Source organism: Dromaius novaehollandiae, chromosome 19 (assembly GCF_036370855.1).
Source record: "Dromaius novaehollandiae isolate bDroNov1 chromosome 19, bDroNov1.hap1, whole genome shotgun sequence".
NCBI lineage: Eukaryota > Metazoa > Chordata > Aves > Casuariiformes > Dromaiidae > Dromaius > Dromaius novaehollandiae.
In genome coordinates, this window is record NC_088116.1 from 10,441,641 (window position 1) to 10,469,597 (window position 27,957).

The 27,957-nt window shown below is 41.5% G+C and overlaps 1 long non-coding RNA gene across 1 annotated transcript; it reads left to right on the forward strand.

Moving 5' to 3' along the window:
• On the forward strand, window positions 1-27,818 carry LOC112987382 (uncharacterized). The gene is made up of 11 exons (XR_010392212.1): window positions 1-133; window positions 2,505-2,708; window positions 3,437-3,546; window positions 5,673-5,740; window positions 7,370-7,523; window positions 10,033-10,068; window positions 11,440-11,540; window positions 17,591-17,746; window positions 22,886-22,967; window positions 25,026-25,144; window positions 27,762-27,818. It is a non-coding gene; the product is annotated as an uncharacterized LOC112987382 (long non-coding RNA).
• The last annotated feature ends 139 nt before the right edge of the window (window positions 27,819-27,957 follow it).

Below are 27,957 nucleotides of genomic sequence, written 5' to 3' on the forward strand. Positions count from 1 at the left end.
CCAAAACTGAAAAGACTGCTCTTGAGAACAACAACAACAAAAAACATTCTTGTCGTGCCTTGCAGTCAGCATTTGCATTAAGCTGCCCTATCTCATCTAAGCTGCTTCTTTTGGATATGCTTTCTGTGGAACAGTTAGTAGAAAAGTTACTTTACTTTTCTAAGGGATGACCAAATGCTTAAGTGCTTTGCTGGTTCCTTGCCAGAGCGGGCATCTTGCAGAATAGAGCCTGTGACAACTCATTTCATCCCAAAATCTCAGCTTACTTCTCAAAGCCCAGTAAGCGAAGTCTCCTGATAGCCTGGGAGTGCTGCAGCGGCGGCAGTGTCCCAGCTTTCCAGATGGCAAAGAGAGCGGTTAAATGATTTGCTCAGGGGAGTTGGGAGATGAGTGAGGCTGGGCAGATGCAGGAGGCGGACTCTGGGGATGATTTTGTTGGCTGAGTTTATTACAAGTTTGTTATATTTATGCTGCTGCCTGGGTGGTGCGATTGGGACATAATTGCCTGAGTCCATCTGTTCTGCGAGGTGTTTTCTAAGAGTGCATCAAGAGCTTTTGGGGCTGAAGACGAGGGGGCTCTGGGGCGCGTAAATGGGGCAGGTATGAACGACTGACTTCCTCCTGGAGTTGGCGGTGGGACTGACAGGAGTGATGAGTTGCAGAATGGTTGAGTGCTGATGCTGAGGTGCCCCGGGTCACCCTTGACTCTTGATGTGTGAAAGGAAATAATGGGAAAAAACGAAAGCAAGAAAGTGAACAAACAAAAACTCTCAGCAACGTGTTTTCCATCCTTGCATTTGCAATTTAAGTTAGTATTAGTAACTGCAGCCAGGAACCCACCTGAAACAATTATCTAGGGGCTTCCTGATAGTGTTCCATCAGAACACAGGGAGTCACACAGGGTATTATTTTAAGGTAATACGTTCTGTGTATTAGTCATTGGTTGTTATTGACTTGGTGACACATTGCTGTTGGTGAAATGAACTGTGATGTAATTAGGTGCAAATAATACCCAGGCATGCTGTGCTAATTATTTTTATGTGAACCCAATTCATTGCTAATATAAATAGCAATATTAATCACAGCAAGTATCAATATTTATGCAGCACGCTTCCATTTAAGTGCAGCTGTAGACGAGGATTCTTGTTACATACACTGAAGGAAGAGGCATACATGGTCTTAAATAGTCTTTTTAATCACACTAGAGGATAGAGTGTTATGTCCATTACATGACAGAAGACAAATTGTTCTGTGGTTATAACAAAGAACTGTAAAACGTTACTCCAGGCTGCTTCCCTGGCTGGGCCACTGACCCACAACCTAACCTAAAGCATGCTACTTTTTTTGTTATTGTTAGGATGGGCATGTTCCCTGTTGTGACACTGAGAGGTATTTTACTCTTTTAAAGTCATTCCAGGAGAGCAAAAAGACAATGTGGCATTAAAAGTATGAAGGGGAAAGGTATGTGGGCAAAGAGATTGAAAGCCAGATTGCAGAGCCTGCTGCAGCCCATTAGCGGTGGACTCCACTGCCAGAGTGGGTGTTAGATGGATGTCTCTGCTTTCCCTTAATGTCCACTGAAGCGGTGCGTGCTAGAAGGATGGTTGCGTGTGGAGTACCTAGGAAACACATACATCGTGAGGAAATGTTTTTGCATGGTGCAGCTCGGAGAATGCACATCCCAGAAAGGTTGCTATGTAATCCTGAAGTGATACAATAAGTTAAAACACCCCGAAATGGTTCATGCTGATGTGGATTTAGGAAGCATCCAGACCATCCCATCAGACCTCCCAAAATCTAGGTATGCAAAAGCAGGTCCAGTAGTTTGCTTTCTAGCTTTTCCTTCTAGTGAAACACAAGACATGCCCTGACCCAAGGAGGAAAAAAGCCTACCAGCTTTCTGTGCTGAGTTCCTACATACATGTGGTCCTGTGCAGGTGGAGGGAGGAAGGGCACAAGCTTCTTGGAGCCTGCAAGTTTGTTCCTGCTTCTGGCCTTGGTCCCCCTTCTGGCAGATGAAGGGTCTTGGGGGATATGTGCTGCCAGACTGTTGTGCTTGGTGCATAAGAGCATGTGTTACAAGTTGGCCTTTAGTACGGTCCCTGGTTTATGGCTCTCTCCATCTCCTCGCCCAATATCTGCTGTGATTTTTGGAGTCACCGTGGTGAGTGTGGGCCTGCACATCACAAGCCAGTGATTACTGGTTGCTTCCCTAGAAGCAGGCCTCAGACTTACCACAGAATAGACACACCTTCAGCAGCAGCTGGCCCTTGGGGAGAGGGGAGCTGGGGTGTGATTTTAACCTCATGATAACCGTGACTCCCAGTTGTATCACATCAGTCTCCCTTCCAGGCTGCAGGTGTGAAAGGTTCCTGAAGCTGACTTAGCATGGCTTACTAAAGCCCCAGGTCCTCCTCAATCTAACAAACTGAACTAATGTACTTGGAAGAAATTTGCATTTATGACTGATCGTTTTTTCCCTCCTCCCATTTCTAAACCCACAGGCTGTTACTCAGCACCTCTTGGACTGCGACTCCAATACTGAATGACTCTGGGTGCAGCAGATGTCATCAGAGGATCTGCTGCAAGAAGCACATTCTGCTCCGTTCCCATGGAAGTCCTCTTTGAACATGAAGCTAATTTGGGTGGGTCAGAATCATCTGTTTCTCAGCTTCCTCATCCTTAAAAGAGGGTTGTGATACTAGCAGGTGAGTGTGGCAGTTGGAAAACTGAACTGCCCCAGCTGGATTTTTATTCTGTAAAAAGAAAGCCAGGCGAGTTTGTGTTTGGCTGCCGGTGTGTGAGCGTGTGGATCCAGGTGCTTTGCTTGTTTGAGAGGCTCCTGCTGTGGTGCTGTCTTCCCACCTACCTATGGGTTTTCCCAGGATCTTGCTGTTAATGTGGGGGGGACTGTTTCTTGCTCAGCCTTATGCTGGTCATAAACCTGCTTTATAAAAGCAGCGTTGGACCGTGCAGGAGAGCTGCGTGAATGTAGCTTGCTGTACAGACCATGGCAGTATTGGCACGCAGGGGAGGCCCAGGGCTGGAAAAAGCAAGACTGAAGATTGGCATGTGATCCTGACCCTGGGCAGGGATGTACAGTGCACGCTGCAGAGGTGCACTCAATAAATTAGACGATGATGTATGGCATAGTACATCACATTCTTGAAGGCAAGGCATATATACTCACGAGATAATGTGGAGCATGTGAAGTATTGAATATATCAAAGAGAGATTAATCTTTATCTGGGAGTAACCCTGCACATTCTCTGTCTAGCTGAGCTGATGCTGTATAATTTAAAATGTGGGAGGAGTGTGTGTTTGCTTCTGTACTTGGACGCAGGAGGAACATATTTATGTGTTTGTTTAATCTTAGAGGGTGCCAGGGTACACATCTGTTACTTTTAATACAAGATCTCCCTCTGTTATTTTGCAGAAGAAAATGTTCTCATAGCATCTAAGGCCCTTGTCATAAATGAGGACCTGTCCCTTGTGTCAAATGCTGCCTGTGACTGGTGTGTCCTGCCCCAACAAGACTGCAGGCAGGTGAGTTTAATTCTTTCAGGTCTAACTAGAGGAAGCAGTGGCTGTAGTGCATGCTGTGCCATTAGTACACCTCTTGATACATCAACTGAAAAAATCAAAGAACAGAAAGTGACAGAATAATTACTGTGTGGTGATTTGGCAAGTATCTGCTCAAAAATATGAGCATAGCTCAGTGAAGGTGTGTGTGATTGAAAGGTTAACTAAAACTTTCCAGTGGGGGGGGGTTTGCTTGTATTTAAGGGTCAAAGTTTTGTATAGCTAAAATCCCTACAACTGTTTTCACTTTAACGATTTGCGTCTGCTATATCAACATGAAAATTTAAAACTATGGTATGATATATTAAATGATTAATTTACAGCAATTATCTTGGGTTACTAATCATTCTGTTTTTTAAGTGATAATTTTATTTGTAATCTCCATGGTTAAATTGCCATAAAATATCATAGTTACAAAGACATTCATGAGCAACTGAAAGGACATGACACATAGTAATTTAGGAATTAACGCACACATAAAAAAACATTTTCAAGAGAAAGCTACTAATATATGTACATTTTAGGAAAAACAAAGCAGGAAAAAAAAATCTGCAAAACAAGATAAGCACATGAGCATTGCAGCTCTATCACCAAATGTCAGTTTAAAGATATGGTAACTTCCAGCCCACCATTTCTGAACAAGGAGTAACAAAGGGCAGAGAAATGTAACAAAATAATCTAGTCCTGAGGGTGAGTGGTACCAGCTGGAAAACATTCACAGTCCATGCCTGATTAAGCTCTGCCTTTCTATCTCTCCATGTGGACTGCTAGAAAATGTCCCCTATTTAATAAAACTTTGACTCTTTATTTGTACTGCAGTAGCACTGGGGAGCTCCAGTAGAGGATCAGGACCCCGTATTACCAGGTGATGCAAAACAGGTTTTTTTGTTTGGGTAATCCCTAATTATAGGACATCTGAGGATAGGACAAGAGCTCCAAGGCCTGCAGTGCTCTCCAAACCTTTCCCCAAACTGCACGTGATCCATCTGCCTTCTCAGCTCCCCTGGTTGTCTGCACACCTGAAGTGGGGCAGTGGGCTTATCCTGTGGGCTGGGGACCGGGCTAGGTACCTTGCAGGCGCACAGGGCTCAGCACTGGTTTGCTGGAGCAGACCAGCTAGTTGTCACTGTGCCAGGGAGCTCGGTGATGCTGCGTCTCCCGGCGGTGCTCCTCGCGCTGTGTGATTTCCATCTAGGTTGGGCATGTCCGTGGGAGCTGCCCTGTGAAGGATGGAAATACCAGCAGTGTCAGCCAGCTCCTCTTCACCCATGTCCCTTTTTGGGTGAAATCAGCACCTTGCTGTAGTGTCATAGAAAGGAAGGAAACTATGATCTCCAAGCAATACATATAATACAAGCATTTTGTTTTTTCAGAATAACTAGTAGAAATTAGAAGAAAAAAAAAGGGAGTAAAAATCAAGATAAGGATCACAGATTTTGGTACATTTAACACGCACTTAAGTTCATGGTACAGTTGGTGGATTCATTTAGAACTGGTTACTTTACTGAAAATGACTGGTCATTTTGAACTGAATTAAAATGATTATCCTTTTTAGATCACTGTAATCGCATGAAGGAGAAATTTAGAGTTATGTTTTCCTTTTGTTGGCTATTAATAGTCTCTGCAGCTCTGCTTTAGGGGTACAGGGAGAGAACAATTTCCTTTATGGCACAAGAGAGACGTAAATTACATGGAATTAAGGAAGCTTTTTTTCACCCTATGTAGACAACCCTTTGTTATGTGTTTGTTCTTCACAGAAAACAGTTAGTCATTAATCTTACTCAGTACAGTAGGGAATTTTAAAATCAAGAGTTCAAACATGCTTTCTTTGAAGGATATTTTTACAAGGCATAGCATATCCCATGACAAAAGCCATCTATAACAGTGAAGAGAAGTTGAAAGTACTGGGGTAGAGTAGGAGCAACTCTTTGGTTACTTTGAACTGTTTTGGGAAACTGCAGTTTATACCTACAAAAGAATGGGAAGAGTTTGAAGAATGATGTGATAATATGAGATCTAGTCTGTACTTTAACAGACTTGCAGTGTTTAATGGGATCCTGGCTTGCAAACAAACTCATTTCCTTTCTCAGCGCTGCTCTTGGACACACTTGGCATTATGGGTCTTTGCTGTCACCCAGCTTTCCTTCAAGCATCCACTGTAAGTAACAATGAATATTTAAGAATGAGCAGAGGTTTCTTAATTAGCTCAATCCTGCAGGCACAACTATACTGTGTACCTTAAATTCCCCAATTCTTTTTTTCCACGATCTAGCATTACCTGATAGTACACACGCTGCCATTTATGAGAGGCTTTATAATTTAGCTGATTTAATTTTCACCCAAGGTTTCTAATGTAAAATGCTAAATGCATTTTAATTTAGTCTCCTATAAAGGGAATAACTGATCACCTTTTCTGATATGTTTATTTTATGGAAGCATATTAGCTATGATAGTACCTGGCCAGGTGATTTCTATGCCATTAACTCCTTTGAGCTGGTTATAAGTAGCTGCAAAATAAATAATCTTTGTTTCACCATCCTTTCCTTCAGCTTTCTGCAGGTTTCCTTCTATCTCTGAGAAGGAGCCTGTTTAGGCAATGTGGATTTTACTTGCCCACATCAAATTCAGAACGAGTGATTCTCTTGTCTCCAGCTTTCTCTGCATCTGCATACATGCACACTCAGTCTCTCAAAATCAGGCAGAACTTCAGCAAGCGCGAGTCAGGGTTACAGGTGGTAACAATGACCAGAATCACACTTCATCAAGCTATACAAAGCTGGTGGCAAAAAAGGTCTTTTGAATCTGTGGTTATTTAATAAAGAGGACCTGTTTGCAGAGAGGTCTGCACTGCACAAGAGCAATTTAACTGCGCACTCTGCAAAGGTAGAATAATGTAGCTATAGAAGCTGTCTCAGGCGGACCCTTCTGAAGTGTGTCCTTGGTGACCCCAACTGCCTGGTCTTCCTTTCTCCATCTGCTCACACCTTGTTTCTCCAGCAATTGAGCTCTAGCACTGTTGCTTTGTCCAGAAGGCTGTGTCGCTGCTTGACCTGGTTACTCTAATTACTGGAATTTAATCCTGTTTAGTGCAGGTTCACTGAAATGTCTTGCAGGGAGTTCACAGCAAGCACAATGAACTGAATGGGAGAGGCAATAACATTATTTTTTTAAAAAATGAGGCATTTTTTTGCTAGAACATGAAAAACTTACCAGGAGCTTCTGGGCAGCTTTTCCACTTGGTTGTAATATTCTCTTCATTGATGCTGTGTCCCAGTGATCAATAAAACTTGATTAAGGGTAATAGTGAAAAGCAGCAGTCTGCAACCTCATTAAATATAAAAATCCAGTACGGTATAGTGACTAGAGTCAAATGATCATGACTCAGAGGACAAAGATGTGGCTTCAGAGTAGAAGAAACTGAAGCTGATATTTCCTAGGTTTTTCTTCACTATCTCTGCTGCACAAGAAGAAAGCTGCCACTTCCATGAGCTGAATGTGGATTTACAGCTGGACAGGAGATGAAACTCTGATTAAGTGTCTTGTTGAAGACATGTTTTCTTTTCAAATGAAACCAGAAGGATTGTTTTAGAATGATTTGGAAAACAAAATAATTGAGAGAGAAAATATTTTCTTGAGGCTGAATGAATGCTTTGCCTAATCTGAAATGAGACATCTTATTTTTGTATTAAGTAACTTTAATCATTGTAGTCATGATTAAAAACAATTGATATTTTGGAGAGAAAAACCATTCCAAATTCTAAAATTTGAAATCTTTTTTTTCCTCTAGATATCTTTTCAAGGAAGAATGTGATGGAATAGACAGCAGATGCCAAGTATTTTGTTGCCATCGAATATGGATTTTCCCATTCCACTAAAGTTTGGGTGGCCCCAGCTCTGATGCTTTGTGATGGAAAGAAACGTGAATCTTGATTTTGGGACTGGTGAGACTTCCCCTCTTCTATGTGTGATAATAGAATTAAAAAGTTTGGTATTGCCCACTGCAAGGTTTTAAAAATAGAGCGACTTAAAAATCATGAACTATTGTTAATTGAACATTGTGGAGTCTTTTGATTTGTCTTACAGTTTCCGGGTCATTAGAGTATTCATGGTCTTTTCTCTATCTTTTCTTTACCACCACAAAGGTGTAATACTCACTTTTTCATTAAATTGGACTTTATCTAAACACATGCCCCTGGTGGCTGTGGCTTAAAACAGTGAAGCATGATTGGAGACCCAAGTTAGCAACACTGTAAACCTCTGAGATAGGAAAGTTTCTCCTATATTTTTTGGTGCTTGCGGGAGCATGAGTACCTGGTGAGGAAAGAAGTTGGCATGTCAGAAACTGCCTTTGTTCTTCAGGTTTAAACACTTTATATTGCACAAGCATTACAGACTCTTATACTAAGGCATTTGTAAAATATATTCCAGGTAGATTCTGTCTGTCAGATCCATCTGCACCTCTAAGGAAATGTTCTAATTATCACATGTGAGAAAGCAAAATGAGATATTCAGGTAGAGGTACCTGATGGATGGTAGCTTACATACAGGTCACTCCTTGTTTCAATGCAAACTTGGCATCATACTTTATAACTTGCACAGTTAATCGAGGCTGTGTTTGAAATTGTTTCTCTTTTTTCTTTTCCCCCAAATGGAAAGTTAAAATGCAATCCACTTTCTAGAAGCTGTTTTCAATTTTGACCATCCAGTAACATGCTCCAATAATGAAACCTATACCTCCATTTAAAGGTCCTTTGTGTAATTTATAGACCCTATTTTCATTCCTCATAAATTCCCACCCTACTTTCTAGGGAGGCGAAGTGTACATTAGCCACTCTCTCAGGAGACTTCCATACTGTGCATATAATAACTGTGAGATAATAACTCAGCCTAGGAGGGGCTGAGTGCATTCAGTTTCCAGCACCATGCAGAATTAGGTCTTTGGCTTGACCCCAGTATGAGCCAACAAGGGGCTATTTTTCCTCCAGGCAGTATGATTTCTGGTGTGTAATTTTTTTCTAAGACTCTGACTCACAGGAGGAGGGGCTGTGGATTTTCCTTTTGCTCAATTTACGTGCAAGTCTCTGACAGGAATGCTCCTTTGGAGTGTCTTTAGGATGCTGTAGGGCAACTATATTTCTCATTTTAAAATATTTTAAAAATGCCTAAAACCTTCAGATGTGTGTGTTTGTATTCATTACAGAATGCAAGCACCAAGATACAACTGCTGACATGCATAGAAAATCAGCTTGGTCAAGCTATGCCAGTGTGGCAGTTTCTCTTTGGTCCTGTGGTTGGGGACCTTTTAGATTAAATTCATTAGTTCATGGTAGTTTTGAGATGTAACATAAGCTTCCAAAGGGACCTTAAGCTTCTCTTTTTTTTATTAAAATGAAATCTTCCCTTGGCATTTCTCTAGGCACTTCTCCAGTCACAAATAAAAAGGGAGAGTGCTGAAGGGTATTCTGCTGTACACTTAAATGCCAGCAATCCAATTAAAGGAATGTTTAACCTTTTGTAAATAAAGCCATGGCTCGTACTGCCTTTTGGCTAAATGAAAAAAATTAACTAATTTATTATTAAGCTTCTTACCCAAGACTGATCTATGTATTCATGGTATAGTTTACAGCATTATAAGCCCGGAATACTATTAAAATTATTCTGTTCCAGAAGGTCAACTGGCTGCAGATTCAGAGACCATGTTTTCAAGACAGGCCTGCGAAGGGATGTGCTTCTCACTAGCTCACTGAGTCTTTTGCAATCTCTAGTCACAAAAGTCCTGATCCAGATGTTTGACACTTCACAACATTTTTTGTATTTCTGTTTTTGAGTTCTGATCTTTGTAAAAGTGAGGGTCATTTTCCAGTTGTAGACAGTGGATTTAGGTAGGAACGTGTTCTAAGTTCTGATGTGTTTTGTTTTGATGCTTGGTCAAAAGCCATTTTCCAAGCTAAAGAGTTCTAAATCAATTTTTGATTGCCTCTAGAAAATTTAAACAGTTTCAAAGGCTGTGTTATAATTTACCCTTACTCTTTTGCTTACCGCTTTTGCTTCTGCTCAGAAACGTAGCCTGTTGTGGTGCCCTGTCCAAGATTTGGCAGAGAAGCCAGACCAGGCCTTGCTCAGACTGGGCTGCCAGCAAACCTGACAAAGGCTCAGTGGTGGAGGAGGGGGAACATTTTCCTGTTTTCAGTGTCCTGTAGCTCTGGAGGGCTTTAAAACCAAAATCTATGGTGGTAGGAAGGTACTTTTCTAAACCCCTCTAACAGCTGTGATGGTAGAGTTGGACCAAGACAAAGTTCTGAAGTAGCAATGCTTTTACTAGACCAGCTGATATTCTTGAGGCGTAAAAGCCTACTTGACTTCTGAAATGAAAGCAGTATCCTTCAAAACTAAATACAGCTGGAGAACAACTGCTCAGCGTGAATTTCAAGTCTTCCACTTCTATTTCAGATCTGAAGAGAAGAGCCTGTGGGCCTAAAAGCTTGTGTAAGTGTTCCAGTTGAATCAGTTGGGTGAATATAGGATATCATCTCCATGTATGAGTCTTGGCTTACCTTTTTGGGTGTATTTCTTGCTTTGCTGTCATGGTATCCCTGAGAGAAGCTATACTAGAAGCAGTGGATACCTATGGTGCAGCAAAAGGCACGCCTGAGGGACTGAGCCACTTAAAGCAGCGGATACCACTATTACACTTACTACAAGGGGGCAACGGGCAAGAGATCTGAGCCTGAAGGTGAGCCCGACTGGTCAAGGGCAAATAAATGGTTCTGAGTCTACCTGAGAGCCAGCTGGCTTGGAAGCCCATGTAGGGGGGTGGCAGTGGGACAGATTACCCTGCACTGCAGTTGCCATTTCTGCTAGTTCTCTTACTTTTCTCTGCATGTTTCATTTGGTCCAAACGCTTTGCAAGCCAAGGCTGTAAATGTGACTATCCCTTATACAGAAAGAGAAGCCCTCTTCTCAGTTGCTGTATGTGCACACGCTGCATGGAAAAAGGTTAAGTGATAATGTGAAAGATCAGGCAGGAGTCCAGCACTTTGTAGCCTCTTTGGGACAGCTGTGTATTAACAGGTTTTTAAAATTCCTTGTCCATGAGGCCGCAGTATGAATAATAACAACAGCACAAAGAAGGCTGGTGAGTAGAAGAAACAGAGGCCAGTACTGCACATTACATTCATGTTAAGAATAAGGTCGTTGTTTTGTGGCCAGAAGCTGGCCAAGTGTGATTTTTCAGTCTGTGCTATCTGCTTCAGTAAAGTGTTTTGCAGCTCTGTGAATAAAAAGGTTTGTGTTAGAGGTAGTAGGAATTGCCCATATAGTTTTCTATTTTGTCCAAATTGAAAATCATAGACCAAAACCAGGCCATGTCTCACTAGCAGTCAAGGTTCAGTAGTGAGGTGCCCAGGAGAACAATAGGGGAGATCACATACAAAAATCACTGCAGCAGAAGCCTTAAAATGACCTAAAACCATAAAGAGATTTGCTCCTTGATGTGATCTCTCATTCCGGATGGATTTTGCTGCTTTTTCCCCTGTCAGTAATTATCAACAAGAAAGTTGAAGAAATGAAGATTTCTGTAAAACTATGAAGTGTCGCTGATTGAAAGTGGATTTACTTTGCTTTTGCAGAATTTCTGCAAACAGGGCTTGACTTTGAAAAACCGTAAGTCAGACTTACAGCTGAGTTGATGCTGCTTGCATTTTATGTTACCATAAAGTTCAGAGAGAATCTGGCTAGGTTCTTGTACTGTTTCACTTTTTTCAAGTAATATTCAAATGAGACTGGTTTTGCCTTTGCAGAATCTTTCCAGGTAGGGTTTTCTTAACCAAACCTGAACATATGTTGTCCTCTCCCCAGTTCCCTGAAGAACAGCAGTGCCAGAGGTTTCAGGAAGAAAACTGTCCGTTTTGAGGATTTGAGTGCCAGAAGTCACAGAGGGCCTTTCTGATGCTGTTAAGGTATTTCCATTGACCTACAATGGCATTTCTGTTCGCAGGCCTAGTAAATCAAAGCTGCTGTTGAGATTCCCTAATGCTAATATAGCACATTGTGATACTCATCCCAGTGTGCTTCAGGATGGGCCCCTGAATGTCTCTAATTGGTGAGAACACAGAGGTCCCTTGTCTGCACGTCTGCTCCGTTTGTGGTTTGCCAGCTGGCTCATTCTTTTATGTTTGTATTGCTCCTGCTTGCAGCTTGGCATGGTTTGGGGTTATTTTTTTTGTTGTTGTTTTATTTTTTGATGTTGGTTGTAAGGCAGATATGTTTTCTTTCCCTTGTAAGCTATAGAAAAACCTAAAGCTTCTTTTTTTTTTTTTAAAGCAGTTCAGCTTTTTGAAACCATGTAATTGAAGAGCTCTGAAATAATTGGCTTATTACAGTGCACCCATAAAAATGAATTTGCATCTCATTTATGAACTATTAGATTCCCTATTACATGAGACTGATTGTTCTTAATGTGACTTGCATGTAATTTAGCATTCTTTACTCAAACACTTTGTAGCTAAACACGGGGGGGCGGGGGGGAGTTCATTCCAAAATCATGGCACTAAAGCCCACGTTACAGGGCATTCACAAACTGGATCCTGCATGTTGTGCTCTCAGCATGCTGTTTATATTCCTATCCCAGTTACACATTGTATTGCAGAAGCTCAAGACTGTCCAGCTTATTCTATTCTTCCTCTTCATCCCCAGTCGGGGCTGGTCACGCTGCAGCGAGAGGTGTGGTTACTAAAGACCAATGTGACCGGCGAGCATGCAAATAATTGCCCGGTGCCCTTGACGTAGTTTTGCAGCCTGTATCAGAGCCTTTGCTGTGATTTTGAGCCAGTGATAGGGAGATTCTCGTTTGCTCAGACACGTTGCCAAGTGCGCTACAGGTAGAGAGGCTGAGTGCCTGGGTGGTGGCTGGAGCCCTCCTCTCCGAGGGTGGTTGGGTGGAGCTGCCCCAGAGCTGGGCAGCAATTCCCACTGTCAGTCTGGTGTCGCTTATGGTAAAAGCATTGACTAGACTCAGTAATGGTGTGCTGTTGCTTGAGCTAATGTGTCTGACAGTGAAGGCTCTGTGCTGCAGGTGGTTGTAATGAAGTTACACCTGTGGTCCAGGGATATGTGTGAAGACTTCTCAGTGACTACTTTTCAGCCGCTGGGCTGTGAAATCTGCGTGTATCAAAACGTTGGAAATATCCATGCTGTATAATGCTACAGAAAGCTATTCCATTAGATCAGAAAACAGGGCTCTAACGCAATCAGGCATCGTTGCCTCCTGGTATGCTTTGGTCAGCATTTCCCGTTTTGTGCATAAGCATTAGTTTAGGTGATTATAAAGTCCACTCTTGATATCTGTGACTCTGTTTTGAATCGAAGGAGGGGCAAAGATGACAAGAATAAAAGTGCAGTGAAACGCAGGGTGACCTTGTGGAGCGGAGGAGGCTTCTGAGTGACTGCTTGTACAAATAACATCGAATGATTGAAGGGAAGGTGACAAGCAGGCCCCTTGCATGAAAGTCTGCAGAAATATTGAACTGCAATTTCTGAATATCTTATTTACTGTAACTAGCAAATGGCAAAAGAAATGCGTAAGTATATCTAAGTGCTCTCCAATAGAAACAAAAAGTCACGATCTTAACAAGAGGTAAGAGACCAACATTAATCTGTCTTTGGACACAGCCAATTAAGAAAATATTGATGCTGTTTAGCAGGAGCAAGTGTAGCAAGCCCCAGGGTCATAGGTTTGAATATCAATAGTTTCAAAAATACTTGGATACTCCTGTATATGCTTTTTTTTTTTTTTTTTTTTTTTTTTCTCCCAGAGAGCTGGCAGAGAATTGAGTTTTTAATTGACCCTTATCTTTAGCTGCATCCGGTATGTAATCCTTGTGTGTGTTATGGGGCTCGCAGGTGGCTGGTGACATGGCATAGCGGGTGCTGTAAGGGGAAGGAATACTGGGCTAAAAAATTATGAAAGGACCTTATGCTCCTTCAGGCAAAATAAAATATATGCAACTCCGTTAACTTTGGGAGAATAACTAGAAATATTGTGAACAGTTGCATCAGAACAGCAGTGAAATACTTTGTATTTCCCTTGCCTTTCTTAACTGTAAATCCTTTCTGAATTTCAGTTCGGCAGGGCAATAAAAGCAACTGGAAACACATGGTAGACCAACCAGGCAGGGAAACACCACCTATCCCTCAGCCCTCTAATCCTTGTGCTATGCTAATTTATAACATGGATTAAATTCGGCATCAGAACTGTGGAGGTACTGCACCTTTAAAAGCTACCATTTTAGGTAGGGAAATTCTTCACTTTGTGCATTAGAAGAGATTAGAGATGTGTCGGTAGCGATCCTGGGTGTTTCTGTGCTGCCGCGTGGTGTTGGGGGAGCAATTACTCCGCGCTGGAGCCAAACCTGACTTTGGGGCTGCAGCTATTGCAGTGCCCGGCGCACTGCGGGAACGGGGCTGCTGTGTATCTGCGGCGTTCGGGCAATAGCCCCTTACAGCTGGTGTTAACATATTTCTTCCGCTTCCTCTGCTTTATTGCATGGCCGCTGCTGTTATTGTTTTGCTCAGAGGTGGTTTTACACCTTGGAAGCGGTGGAAGGTTGTAATAAGGATTCGTGGTTCAGGGGTTAAGCAGAATCGATCTGTTAGCTTTTCCAAGCCTGGTGCTCTGCTGCCCTGGCCTTTGAAGGATAAATGTCTTATTCGGACAAATCCACATTGCTTTTCAGAGAGATTCAGCCTGCTGCACAGCTGTTGTCAGGGAGCATGATTGCTGGGTAGAGTGGTGGCATAAGGCAGCAAAGACCTGGCTTCTACCTTTTTTTTTGGAGGAGGAGGAGGGTGGAATCATACACTTTCAAAACAGCTAGTTGTTTTACAAATGCTGTTTGTTAATTCCTGAATAAACACGTGTTTGATCTGCTGCCATCTTAGAAGGTAGGTTCTAGGCGCTTTTTGAAAAGCCTCCTTTCTGCTTCCTCTGGTTGGCAATCAAATCACCCATCAGCCTGGGTCAAAAATGCTGAGTCTGTGCTGGGGCTAAAACTCTAGTTGTGAGTAAAGAAAGAGTCAGTACAGGATCAAGGCTATTAGAGCTGTTAAAAAAAAAAAAAAAAAAAAAAAAAAAAAAAAAAAGTATTTTAGGAGGAAAACAACATTTTTACCATCAGAATTAAAGATTAGACTGCTGGAGTTTCTTTCAGGAGAAAGCCCGTTACTGTTTTGCTTCAGTGTAGCAAATGTTAGATGCCTGGGGGAGCTAAACTGTTCTGGTTTGGCTGTTTGAATGAATTTTGGCTGTTTGAAACAGCCCCCATCTCTCATGGAAGGTGCCACACAAACACATGGCGAGGCATCGTCCACGTCTCAATGCTCACTTGAAACGGAGGGGGGAAAGTGGTGGGAAAATGTTTGTCCTCGTGCCACGGAGGCGTGGAGAAGTTGTGCGGCTCTGCGGGCGCCGGGCGGGAGGTGTGCGGCGAGCTGAGGACTGAATCTCCTCAACACGCGCGTAGCTCTTGTCTCCTGGAAGTAGCAATGCTATTTGTTTGCAGATATTGCTGTTTGTTTTCTACAGCCTTTTTTTTTTTTTTTAAAGGATGCACCATGATTATTATTAAACTAAATTAAAAGGGCAAAAGTTGGAGAGAGACAGGAGAGAGCAATTTTTATACCTGTTATCATGCTCATTACTCACTACTGCTTGTGGCTTTTTTGCTGCTACAGATAACCATGCAGACATAATGCTAATTATCTGTGCAGGAGGTCGTTTTTGCATGCTAAAGGAAAACACTGGTATGTCTTGCTAATTTGATTTTAATATCTGTGCCACGCTATTGTTTGGCCTAGAAATTAGATTGCTTTTTACTAATATAATTGGCTAATTAAAACATCTTCTTCTCTAGGAGATGGGGAAGATACCCCCAGTCCTTATGTGACTTGGGACATAATAAAGTAAACATGAGCAAGTTCCTAATCCAACAAGAGCTCATTTAGAGCACAAAGAAAGGCGTATGCTCAATGCGATTTTCTTAATAAGTTTTTGAGATAGAGTCCAGTCCTCCATTTTCACAGTGGTGATACAAATGCTTATCAGACCCAGTCCTTTGGGACTTCTGTGGAGATCTCTGACAGGTAGCTGACTGTTATCAATTCTGTATATTTGCAGTATCCTGTATATTTAGTTATTGTAAATCCCTTGCAAGGGCTAGTTCTAAGATGTAAAGCAGTAAAAATGAATGAAGTTGCACCAAAACGTGCTCCCTCTCTCCCAGCAGACTACATATACCTGGGTTTGCAACCTGACCATGCAATCTTCGCATCTCTTTGCTTCCCATTACCATTTACCACCTGCTCTGAGTCCATGGAAGAGAAATTAGACCGATTAGAGGCACTGCTTTCCTCTTTCCCTCTGTTTAGAGATGATACGGAGTAGCCAGGTGGGGACTGGACAACCGTTAGCTCTGCCATAAGGGCCAAGGTGGAGCAGAATGGGCAGTGATTTTCCATAAGCAGGTTACTCCCTCATCCCTGTCTTGTTTGGCGGCTGTGAGAGCCGTAGGTCTTCCCTGAGGATGCACTTTGGATTTCACTCGAATACACCTTCAGACAGGACTCAAGGAAAAGTCACAGTCTATCTTTGAGTCTGTGAGGAGTTTTAGAGACTTATGCTAATCATATTTAATTTGTATGTGCAAATGATTTTAACTAAATGTAGGCTTCCCTTAGTATCTTCAATTAAAAGCCCTGGATGTACTCCAAAGTTACAAATTCCTTCACTAAGCCAGTAGGGAATGATAATGAATTATTGCTAATATAGCCATAAAGCTTTTATTTGCATAAGTAATATGAAGCTAATGTGTGGATAAAATTAAACTTTAAAATGAAATATTATTAAAACTGTTAATGAATTTGGACACATTACTGAGCAGGTATATTTGGCAGCTGGCTAGAACAGATAACTCTAATAAAAGTCTAGTTGAATCAAAATCAATATTGAACATTACATAACACGTTGAAGATAGTTTAGCAAGTTATGTGTGCTCATCTCCTCAATTCTGATGTGCTTCATCATTGTTAGCTTTCATAATACTGACTAAAACAAAAGAAGGTCTCAGAATGCAGGAAGGAGAAATGAATCCCTGAATTCGAGTATTTCAGTCTTTCTACTGTTATGGTTACATTGGCTTGAGAGAAAATGCTCTGAATGCTCACCAGTATGGAAGAAGAATTGAAGATTAGAAGTCATGTCATCGGTAGGTGGTGGGCATGTGTACTGCTCATACCAGCAACGTTGTTCTTATATTAATAACGTTATTACCAAGGTTGCACGTGTTTCTCCTTGAAATGTTTCGCTGATGATTTTCCATGCTTTTCCTTATTGCAGAAGTCTTTCCTCAATACCCCCTGGACTCTTTAGGCTGTGACAGTTCAGGAGAATCACTCCAGACTGAAATCATCTTAAGACCCCTATTAGTGTTAGATGAGGGTAATTATTCCAAAATAGTAAATTCTTTCTCTGTAAGTAAGCTGTAAAAGGCTACAGGGGGAAGCGTTTTCATCAGGTTTTCCTTTCTACCACTGGCACACATGAAACAGTCTAAGTAACGTTTCTCCAAGTTGGCAGATGGCATAGTGGGCTGCTTATGGTCTCTTCTGACAAAAATGCAGGCGAATTGCTTTGATTGCCTTGCTGGTGTCTCCTGAATGTGTACATCAGGCTTGCCTCTATTTTACTCATGTAAAAGCCCTTCTTCTGACTCTTACACACGTGTTACAGATTTACACAGGCTTAGCTTCACTCCTGATTTATATCCAGCTGCTCCAGTGCAGAAAGGTTCAGTTACAATTAAAATTTTAGGCTCTTGTGCTGCTTTTGTTCTATAATGTAATGTACATAAAACTGTACGAAGTAACCCCTAGATATTTTATATATTTAGATATTTTGGGGCTACAGGTTACATTGTTGCCACTGAGTAACAAACTTATTTTATCTTCTGTACAGGAGGATTCTGTATATCACCCGTTTGCAGGAGCTGAAACTCTGGTGTACCCGGAAGGACAAAAGTTGTCAACTCTCCGCTGGGGCGTCACCCGAAGTGGAAAGGCCTATGTTGACTTTCGCTGTCTATGAATCTGCCCATGTCTCTGCTTTTTCAGTGTAAGTGTTTTGGAAATAACCTAGGGAAGTTACTGCATTTCCGTGGGTCTCGCATACCTGACTTACATACACAGCTTTGAAAATCCCAGTCCTTAGCAGCTAAGATTGGATTCAGTGTTGCTTTGTGACACAGAAAAGCTCATTAGGTTTTCCTTTATTTTTTGTTCTATGTTTTATATTGAGGATGTTTTGCAGAAAAAAATTAGGAGATATTTCCCCTGGTGTTTCATTTCAGTTACTGTTTCTTCCAGAGGATAAAACTAATTCCTTTTTTGTAGTAAGGCAGAGATGTCTGTGAAGCTAAACTGAGTTGGATCTGGATAATATGATAAATCAAACTGGCTAGCTTGGCATTTATCGTTTGACTCTTACATGTACGATAACCTACCACTGTTGAGATACTGGCACATTTTGTGCCTCAAAAAGGAGATTGATATTTGGAGATTGAGTAGCAGATAATGGTGATGGTGTGTGCCTGTCTGACAGTGCGTTTAGTGCACACATCTACCACTTTTGCACATGTGTTTTCCACCTTTGCAGATGTGTGTGCCAGTTTTCTTTTTTTTACTTGGTTTCATGCCCAACTTAACAGGTACACCTTTTCTTATTCATAATTTAATTCTCTCCTAACTCAGTGATTAATGGGAAAAGCAATAGAAAGCTGGCTGTACTGAGTAAAAGTATGCTGTCCTCTGTAAAACTGTATGCAAAGCTGATCTTTGCACCTGAGAGAAGATTGCAGAATTAGCAGATGTTATTAATTTCGGGGAGATCAGTACTTGGTTTTTCTATGTACCTGGGGTTGGACCAACTCTAAGGTGTCTCACCTGGGTGCTGGTCTGTGCTACAATCAAGTTATGAAGGTTGTCCACCCTGAATTACCAGGTTAGTTAATTCGGGCGTGCTTGCACGAAAACCTCGTGAATTTTCACTGGAGACTGCGTGAGTAACCAGGGAGCAATGGGATGCTGTCCAAAGCTTCTGGGACAGCAGGCATTTCTGATGCCTTTACTGAAACACACCTGAGCTTGCTTTCCCTGGAAGAAAATGTGGTGTTCAGAGGATGTAAGCCGTAAATAGATGAAGAGGAAGGTGCAGGCCATGCTTTTTAGACCTCTGATTCAGCAACAGCTGAGTGGATTTAAACTGTGCTTTTGATAGACAGATAAGCACAAACTGTGTCTCTGTGCTGATAGCTTCAATGTCAAATTTCAGCCTTGTACACTTGGAACTGCTGACATGTTGAACCTTGGAAATTGGTCTTCATAATGGAAATAGCAACTCAGTGACCCTTAATTATAGTTGCAGCACTGGCCATGGCCTACCTTTTCACACACAAGAAGAATTCAATATAAGAGGGTGAGCACAGCAGAAGCAATTTGTCATGAGTGATATTAGTTGTGAATGTAGACTTTCTTCATGCTGATCACCTGTCTTAGTCAACCTGAGGCAAGTTGTTGAACTCAGTGGGGGCACTGTTAGTGCTAGGAGAGTAAAACAGAAACTACTTATAACCTTTTTTTGTGTGTGTTTTTAACAGTCAGGTTCAATATCTCAGTGGAAATGTGCCTGTTGTACTGCTCTGCTACTAAGATAGCTTGGGAAGATTTGATAAAGTGGTGTTAAGAAGTTAAATCGGAAACGACTCTGTTCAGATGTGAGTTTACTCATGTTTGTTCACTACTGCTCTTCAGTTTGAGAAGAAGTTGGGTGCTGACACCTAAGTCGCCCCTGTCAAATGCTCAAAGACAAGGGTGACGTTTTGCCAATTTCTGCATGTCCCAAAAGGCCTTTCTGTCGAAAAGTGTGCTTGAAACTCTGGTTTATAGGCATAAAAAGATGAATAGAATTGTAATAATTTGCTTTAAAAGCTGGCTAAGATTTGGGGAGTACGATGGAAGTCACCTATAGCCTAAGCGTTTTTCTTCTGTGTTGTTCTCCAAAGGAGTACAGTAGCAAAGTTGAAAGAGATTGCAAGGATCTGTTATATATTACTCTACAAAAGCAAACAGATGGCTTGCTGTTTCTCCTTTTTTAAATGTGTAGCTACTACTTTCTCATTAGATCTCTTGGAATGGTTTCAGATATCAATTTAGTTTGCAAAACTGAGTTGTTTGACTAATAGGTATATCACAATTTCAAATCAGTTAGAAATATCACTCGCCAGAGGAGGAGATGGTTTACTTGAATGTCAATAATAAAATTGTGTAGGCCATGAGAATTACTCTGGACTATTTAACATTATTACTTTTCTCTGCAGCAGGGACAGCTGAGCTGATATTAGTTGGCAGGAGTTGCTAGAGATGGGGTAGGCTCATTAATGACTGGATGTAAAGTAGCTCTCGGCAGCCTTTGAGGGACTTCCACTGTCTCTTGGAGTGATTCCCTCTCTTTAGCTGCTCCCAACCTTTTTCCCATTCCTCCAGCCTGTCCTGTTCTGCACTTGCTGCTGGAAGGACCAAGGTAGGGTCCTTGCTTTAGGCTGCAGTAAGCTGCAGTCAGTGCACAACTGTTACTTTTTTTTCCCCCCTCCTGTATTTGCTATTATCTTAGTATGTTATTTTCTTTTCTGGATCAAGAAGTAGGAAATATAGATAAGCAGTTTCTCGTATAGTGCGAACTGTAACTAAGGGTTGTGCCCAGGACAGTCTTTTGGTAATCTGGCTTGTCTCTCATAATTATGTATTTCATAAAAGTCCTCCTGACAGAATAAAATTATACCTGAGAATCTAATTTTTAAGAGGAGGGGATTGAATGAGGTGATATGTGTGGGTTTTAAAATCCTAGGTGAATGATTGCATTATCAGTGTTCTTCCTAGAACCGTGTTGATCTTTATAATCCAGTCTGCAGTACATTTATTTCTTCAAGTCCCACTGACACAAAAGCACTTGCTTAAATCCACTTCTGTCTGATGAAGCAACGTTTCTCTGGTTAACTTTCACGGAAATTAGTTGGCCTCAAATGTCTACATTAGGTGTGGGCATTTGTACTACGGCATGAATGTGCTTTGGGAATGTGCTCTGTCTTCCTGATTAATCGTAATTTTCAACGCAATTCATCGGTAACAGAGAACAAGAAAGCAAGGACTTAATGCACAACAGGAGTACATGCAGTTCTTCTGCCACATGGCAGGACACGTTTTATGGACTTTTGAAAACTTCTCCTTTGCAGCCTGCCTGGCAGCTGCCTGCGGGGGTTTGACCTGGAGCGTACGGGCTTTTTAATAGCTGGGAAGTGCTGGGATTGCATGAGAAAATTTGTAAATAAATAGGTATTGGGTTTTTTTCCCCCTCCAGCGTAATCTGCAATAGATGAGAGATATGAGTTGGCCCAGCTTTGCATGCAGGAAACGAGCATTGAGATCTGAGTTGGGATAACGTGGTGAGAGCAGAACGCGGGCTGTGAGGCCCCCGTGTCACTGAAATAAGGCAGAAAGGTTTTGACACATAGGCTTGGGGAACCGTGAGCCAATCTCGGCTTTCTTTGTATTGCCTCTTTGGGGTTGTATTTCAAGGGCAGCAGCTGAGGTTGAGGAAGCATTAGTTTTTAAATTAGCACGGGCCAGTTCATTTTCTGTACTCCAACCTGCTCTGCAAAGCAATCCATCCTAACAGAAAAGGGGGGAGAAGTTTCTCTGTCCCCTCTATGGAAACCACTTCTCTTGACCTCTCTAGCAGTAACAGTAGGACCACTGGAAAATATTGCATTAAATTCTCCTTTGTCCTGCAGTCAGGGCAGCGTGCAAGTGGATAAGCAAGCTGCAAGGTAGCTGCTTTTTTAGCTTAATGGGTATCTTCTGCTGAGATGCAACATAAAGCAGCATGCGGGGCCTCCTGCAGAGACTTCTTCAGTCGTGGAAAATCAGACGGACTATGCCATGATTTGAGTCCTTTGGGATAGACTAAGAGCAGATGAGTCGAGAAAATTCAGGTTTCCTACCTGTTGTGTTGTTTAGGGCCGCAGTGACAGGATATGGCGCAATGCACGCTGCCCGGCTGGCCAGAACGATGGCCTTTGGCCCTGGGCTTTGAACTTTGTGTAGCGTTTATCTTTATTAGACAACTTAAGCTGAATCAATAGCTTTGTCCGTGTGCCTGCCCGGTGTTTGATCACAGGAAGCATTTTTTTCTCCTTTTCCATTTATGTTGTGGTTAATATTTCCAACAACTTTTTACCCCCCGGGGCTGCAGCGAGTGAGGTCAGCCTGGGTCAATGCACAGGCTTTTTGGTGTGTTTTTTTTTCTTTTCTTTCTTCTGTTGGCATCGATCTCTGGAAGACAGTGAAAATATTTATTCAGCATAGGCACGGTGACAGATATCTCTTGTATGAAGAACTATTTGATGAGCCGTTAGTTTTGAGTGCCTTTCCTATTCATTGAACTAATTAGCTCTACAAATCTTGCTGTCAACCAGTCATATAACCACTTATTTATTTCCCCATGTGCAGAATTTTTATTTTGCTGCATATACACAGGGCTATAAAACCAAATGCACCAAAAATTGTCTCTTAGTTGGATATAAATGGAAACAAAATACGCTTGGAATTATTATTACATGTGCCATTAATTTTTATTTGAACTGTCTTATAAAAATGCCAGACTGCTCTCACTGTTTTTCAGTGTTGCACTCATGTAAGTGTAGAAAGTTTTGGGTTTTTTTCCCCCCCTCCCCTTTTAATGCTGTTTAACAGTCTTCAGTGGGAGAGTGTAAAAATGACTATTTCCAAGTCAGGGAGAAAGCAGGTTTTAATGCTTGCGTGGGTACCGGGACTCTCCTGCTATCCCTGGTTGCTGTCTCTCTTTAAAATAATTATTTGCTTTTAACCTCCTCTCATGGTCTCCTTCCCTCTGCAATTGTGGCATTTTTGGCAGCCTTTTCTACATCATAGTAAGTGGATTTAAGTGTTTCATGCAATTAAGGCGTTTCTAGCTCATGAAAACGTAACCGCAAACCCTGACCTGTGTTGTGTTTAGTCGCAGCGGGTCTGGTCGTTTCTGGTATTGATGGCACACGGTGCATTATCATGAAAGATATTGAGAAAATGGATTTTGTGGGAAGCAAAAATATATGAATGGTGTAATTCCTGGCATGTGTTCCTCTTGTGATTTGACTGCTGTTGCTTTTCTTACTTGGGACAGTATTACACAGGCTCCAGAGACTTAGTGGTATTTGGCAATAAGCAGAGCTGCTCTTCTGAAACAACGTGGTGCAGCCTAGCAGGTATGTGATCACCCCGTGAAATATGGCCTGATGTTACATAGCGACGCAGTTGCATTTAAATGTTGCCGGTGATCCCAGGAAGTTGTGCAAAGCAATGGCCCGCTGGGATCGTGCTGCCTGTTGGGAAGGGATTTTCTATTTTGCAGTCTGATGCACTCGAAGTCCTCAAAGCCAAGATTCCTCTTTTACAAAAGCAGCATCCTCTGCTGCTGAGCCTGGAAAATGGAGCTTTTTGCCTATTGGAAAGTTATGCTACCGGCATGCTGTGCTGAAATGGCCACGTACTATCAATTTTTTTCCTCATATCAAGCAAATTTTCTGTTGTTTTTATGCCATCCCCTTCCCCTGGAAATCTTAACTACACCTCATTTTGGAAGCAAAGGTAATGGGATTTTGCAAGATCCTCCTACAAGCACATGAATTAAACTGTATTTGAAAGAATGAATGCATTTACATTTTTTTTCCTTCCAACCAAAAAAGCCCAGTTCAAATGAAGCATAGACAGAGTGTGTGCAGCCCAAAGGCAATGAGTGGTGAAAGCATAGCTGTAAAATGGAAAACTGCTAAATAGAACTGCACTAATTAGCTCCAGAGTGCTGTTATTTAACTATTAGAAATGTGTGTCCAATTTTGATGTGTGAACTTCAAAAAGGGTGTTGGCAGAGTGGAAAGGGTTTGGGAAAGGGTTACAGGAAAGATTTGAAAATCATGCTGTCTAAAGTGAGACTTAGCCTCTTAATCTCTTTATCTGGTTGAAAAGAATAAAAGATTACTTGGGGAAGAGATCTGTGATAATAGTGTCTCTTTAATCTAATGTTAGAAAGCACAAGAGCCAATGTTTGGCAGCAGTAGCCAGATGTGGTTAACGTATACTTTTTTGACTGTGGGTGTAATTGGAAATTTGAGCAATTTACTCAGGGGTGTTGTGGCTTGTGTGTACTACTTGAAGTCTGTGTTGTCAAGACTGAATACTCCAAGCTGTCGATTTGATGAAGTTCTGGAAGAAGTGCTCTGGTTCGTGTTACACAAGTCATAGTTGTAGGGGAGCAGTGGGGAAAATGATGTACCTCGCTTTAAGATGGAACTTGACAAGCTTGTGAATGTGGTTATGGGATGTGACCACCTTTGGTATCTGTGGAAGATACACAGATGCCAAGGTGATGGCAATAAAACAAAAATTAGTAAGCTCAAGATTGAGAGGGAGACTTCAGGTCTGTTTCGGTTCGTTCTCTGATTCTCTTGATGCATTATTGAATGATGATGAGAAGAAGTCACGTCTTTAAATCTCTGTAACATCACAAGTGTGTAATATCTCTCTTTAGAGAGAAAGAAGGCTATGGATGATGGAAAGTTATTTAAACCAGCACAAAACCCTTGAGTTAGAACTCTTTTTCATGTGAGGGTCTGTGTAAGAGCCTCGCTGAAGTGGGGCCTGTAGTGAAAAGTTTGAAGTTACAGCCTATGTATATACACTTCTGATGGGGGGGGGGGGGGGGTGGGCAGAAGGGGGCTGTAGGCTCTGTCCTGTAGGCATTGGTCAGAAATAAAGTCCTCTTTTTGTTGTGCTCCCGCTGATTTAAGTGGAGCTGAGCATTTCTTGTTTTGCTGAGGTTTGGGTCTCCTGAGCCCCAGAGATTACTATGAATTAGCCAAATATATAGTAAGAGATTTCATTTTATTTTGCTTGTTCGTTTCCTCTTGTTCTTTCCCAGCTTGTTATTCCCCGTTAGGGTTTCTGTCCATTTAATTTAGTATGAGTGAGTGATGGATTTGTGGTAGGAGTTTAAATTCCCTCTTAGTGAGTGTCATCTATTTGCAAGATTTGAAATGGGAGACCTTCAAGTAATCCACCTTCACATGTCGTTGGTTGGCAGGTACTAGCTGGACAAAGCCTCCTTTCCTTTTGTGCCATTTTCTTTTGCTGCCATAACATGTTTTGTGCATTCTCTCTCTTCTCCCTAAATATCCTTCCCGTTAACCAAACCTTATCCTGTGCAGTTCTGGTCAGTATGTTTTCATTTTGGTAACTTTGTAAATTGTCCTTCTGCATGTGAGCAGGTATACTGAAGACTCTCCAGCTTTTTGCCAGATGTGACTGTAACCCCAACCCTTGACTCTGGCTGAAGCAAGCAGAAATTGGACTTGAACTGTAACATCTCGGCTGTGATCACCTCAAGGTTAGTGACATTTAGACCTAAGGTTTTAACTTGGGCCCTCATCTAGTTATTAACACCAATTCCTAAAGGTTAATAACTTGTTAACTATATTAACTAATTGACCTAAACATTTAGAAATGTCTCTTCTTTGGCACTATAGCCCCTTTTGGTCATCATAAGAGCACAGTATGTTACTTTGATTTCCTTTTTTATGCATCTAATCCAGACCATAGTTTCACTTGACGCTCTCCTCAAAAGAAAGCTCTCTATTATTGTACCTAGTTCGGCAAAACTTCTGGAGAGGAGAGTAATTAACAGCTTGTTGAGGTAAATGGAAAGATTTGTTTTGACCTATGTGGGCCTCGGATCAGACAGGTTAATTGGAAAGACATTTAGACAACATGCTTAAGGAATAGGAATTGACTTTAAAGGGAGATACATAGTGCACTAGCCTTAAGTACAGTGTAATGTTGTTTGATAAAGCAGGGTTTATAACAGTTGAAACTGGAGCGGTCTTCTAACCCGCGATGCCTGTCCTCTTATTTTAATAGTGAATTTTACAAAACCTACTGCAAAGCAAACTGCAGAAGATGTAACTTATTTGAATTACAATTTAAAACCAAATAACTTACCTGTAGCCAGTTTAAAGTAGGTGAGGCATTATGTTAAAAACATATATCCTTATGGACTGTTTCTGCTGGTGGCCAATCTCAGTGCTACCATTTTTCAGATGTGTTTGATTATAAGTCATGTTTATACCTCAAAATACAGATAATTGAGTGTTCTGGTATAGTGGTTATTAGAGATCTTTGAATTTTAACTCAATTTATAATACGTGTAGCATTTTCTTTATTCCCAATGCATTAGTACAGTTTTGAAGCGTTTCTTTGATGATAAGCATTTCTGCCATGGCAATACTAGAAGTGTTTTTCCCTATCAGCAATGGTGCATGAATGCTGAAAACTCACTAGAGAATTGCACTGTGTGCTGAGAGAGATCTTAACTCAAAAAAGGGGGGGGAAGGGGGTGCAAATAAATAACTGGTAATTGCATTTAGAAAATTACTGCAGTAAAATTAAGAATTAGTCGTCTTTGATGCAGAGTTTGATTTTAATCATTATACACGCAGCCCTCGTCATATCCTACAACCTTTGAATGTGTTTCCGTGAACATGCCGTACTCAGGCTGCTGCCAGGGGAAGAATTTACTGGTTTTAAAACATAGTTTCCAAAATGGCTTATTTGCAGGTAGCCACACATGGCAGCACGCAGGTGAGCTATGTACGCAGCATGCAGAAGTACCTTGCCATGGCTTCACTGAGCACATCCATCTGGCCCTGGACTTGCCGCCCTCTGATCTCGTGCCACTGCAAATAGGAGTTTCAAGAACTACCATGGGAGACGAGGAGCGTTTGCCTCAAACACACAAATCATGTTCCATTCATGACAGTTTCTCTTTTATTCTTACACTAACTTACAACAGCCTTGCCTTGCCTCCGAGACTGAGTTCCCTCTCTTTCACCAGCATGTGAGCAGTGTTTTGAAAGCTGATGTGTGTTTTCCAGACAGGCTGTCAGAGACCTGCAGGCAGAGCTGTTGTAGGATATAGACACGGTCACAAACTGAAGCAGCTTTTTGTCATGTTCCTCAGAAAAACTAATACTAAGAAAAGCCAAGGCTAATTTTTTTTAAAAAAGTTGATATTCATCACCTAGAATTTAGCAGCTATAATAAAATTTGGGGAAGCAACAACTGTTCTCGATGAAACATCAGAGCAAATCTCCCTTGGACTTTTTATTGCCATGCTGGTTAGCTCTGCTGGAGGAGGTGGGCAAAACCTCTGGGAGGGCTACACTGAATACTGTATTTAACAGGAGAGGGTAAAAAAATAGTAAAGTTTTTACTAATGTTGGCTTGAAGGGTAATTTTCTTGTCAACTATATAATTAATGCACCATACATTACAGTAGCCTATTGTTATTCTAGAACGCCAGGATACATTTCAAACTGAATAGCTGTTTAACAAAACACTTGGCAGATTTATTACCCTTAGGTGATTCTGTCAGTCAGCATTTTCACACGTTTAGCCTGAAGTAGGCAGAATCAATTTTGGTATCTGTTCTGTGAAATGCAAAACTGTTTAAATTAACACCCCCTCTCCACCCCCCCGAAGAAAATCAGGACTTGTATTGGATCTTCACCTATTAGCAATGAAACAAGAATTACCCTTGCAAGCTCCTTGGGTTTTTCTTCCGCAGTCAAGGCATCGTCTGCCACTTCCAATATCTACAAAGAGGTATTTTGCGGTCATTTTCAGATAACGTCTTTGGCGTTATGTTTGTCTCTTCTTTACTTCACAGAACACTTACTTGGCCACTTCAGAAACTAAGGTTCAGCAGTAACTGTGTGCGTAATGGGAATTTTTAAACAAGGAAACATCAAGTTGAATTTTGTGTTGCCAGTTCTGTGAAAGAAATCAAGTTGCAACTGAATGGGGGGAGGCAAGTGGTATCTTCTGAATTTAGTGATACTCTCATGATAGGCATAGCACTTTTTCCAAAAGATGCTGGTTTGACTTTCTTGCTACAAAGAAATTAAGAGTTCAGGAATGGAATTATGTTATTTTTCATTTTTCAATAGGAGGAGATACAGGTTTGAAGTAGGAGCCTAAGGAAGAATACAAAATCAAGGACTCAGGTGGGAAATGAAAAATGTATGTTGCAAATCTGAAGCAGCAAAACATCAAGTAACAAAATTTTCACGTTTTCAGTGTTGCTTTTAATTGGAAAGGATTGGGGCAGCACAATTTTTCACTCTTTTTAAATACTCTGAAATA